This window comes from Schistocerca gregaria, chromosome 9 (genome assembly GCF_023897955.1).
Source record: "Schistocerca gregaria isolate iqSchGreg1 chromosome 9, iqSchGreg1.2, whole genome shotgun sequence".
In the NCBI taxonomy this organism is placed as follows: domain Eukaryota; kingdom Metazoa; phylum Arthropoda; class Insecta; order Orthoptera; family Acrididae; genus Schistocerca; species Schistocerca gregaria.
The window spans coordinates 179,370,105-179,371,519 of record NC_064928.1 but is presented as its reverse complement, the minus strand read 5'-3'; the positions used below and the strand labels follow the sequence as shown (position 1 = coordinate 179,371,519).

The 1,415-nt window shown below is 46.7% G+C and overlaps 1 non-coding gene across 1 annotated transcript; it reads left to right on the top strand.

Annotated features, from left to right (window-relative positions):
• Positions 1–344: 344 nt before the first annotated feature.
• Positions 345–419, top strand: Trnat-ugu (transfer RNA threonine (anticodon UGU)). The gene has a single exon. It is a non-coding gene; the product is annotated as a tRNA-Thr (tRNA).
• Positions 420–1,415: the final 996 nt, after the last annotated feature.

The window sequence follows — 1,415 nt, the reverse complement described above, 5'->3', positions numbered from 1 at the left end:
TGGCTGCCCGGCCATTGACTCCGTCTGTGCGAATGCGCACAGGTTGCCCGAACTCTTTCGGGAATCGTCACCTTAGTGTGGGCGATTAATGAGTGGATGGGCAAATATCTATTAGGAACATTACATATGTAGATTGTGGACAGTTGGGAATATGGCGTCGGCCGCGGTGACCGGGCGTTGATGTGTGTGATGTCCTTAGGTTAGTTAGGTCTAAGTAATTCTAAGTTCTTGGGGGCTGATGATCCCAGAAGTTATGTCCCATAGTGCTAATAGACATTTGGGAATGTGGGTATCACGGGAAGCGTGCAAGGGGGTAAGTTCCTGCAGTCGCGCTATTCATCTGTGCCCTCGGTGGCTCAGATGGATAGAGCGTCTGCCATGTAAGCAGCAAATCCCGGGTTCGAGTCCCGGTCGGGGCACACATTTTCAGCTGTCCCCATCTAGGTATATCAACACTTGTCGGCAGGTGAGGGTTTCAATTAATTATCATTTATTATTGTCTTTAACAGCAATTTATACTTACACCACTTTGTAATATCTCCAAATTGTCTGATGATGCCTAGCACAGGCAAAACGCTTCACATGTGAAGATTAAGTGAATATATCTTGTCCAACCAAGACTGTTTTTTGTGTATGCCGGCCGGAGTGGCAGTGCGGTTCTAGGTTCTACAGTCTGGAGCCGCGAGACCGCTACGGTCGCAGGTTCGAATCCTGCCTCGGGCATGGACGTGTGTGATGTCCCTAGGTTAGTTAGGTTTAGGTAGTTCTAAGTTCAAGGGGACTGATGAGCTCAGAAGTTGAGTCCCACAGTGCTCAGAGCCATTTGAAGCACTGTTTTGTCTATTTAAATATCTCACGGACACGGAAACACTGTAATATTTCGAAAGCTCTCGGTAACGGTGTTCATGGGGTACCGTATTCCATTTCCGGAAGTGTATTATTTATATTGTAAGAGCTGTACAGTGATATGGAAACAGGATAATGATATCTGGACAGACGAACGTAGGGAAATAACGTCAGGAGACGGTATAACGGTAGTAGGACTCTACATCTACATCTACATGGATACTCTGCAAATCACATTTAAGTGCCTGACAGAGGGTTCATCGAAACACGAAATTAGGTCAGACTATGAGTTACTGCACACAAATCAGAAACAGTATTATTCTCATCAAAAGGAGAGGGGAGACAGGTGAAAGGCTCCGTTACGTTCTGTAATAAATCCTCCCTAGTTATACCAGATTAATTGTTCAAAAATTACGTGTCGAGGGGTAGGAGACACGGGAAGGTACTAGGGGAAGAGGCTGACACATGGCGACACAGCGATTCTGGTTTCGGGTATTGAGTTGGGGGTTGGGTTGTTTGGGGGAGGAGACCAGACAGCGAGGTCATCGGTATCGTCGGATTAGGGAAGG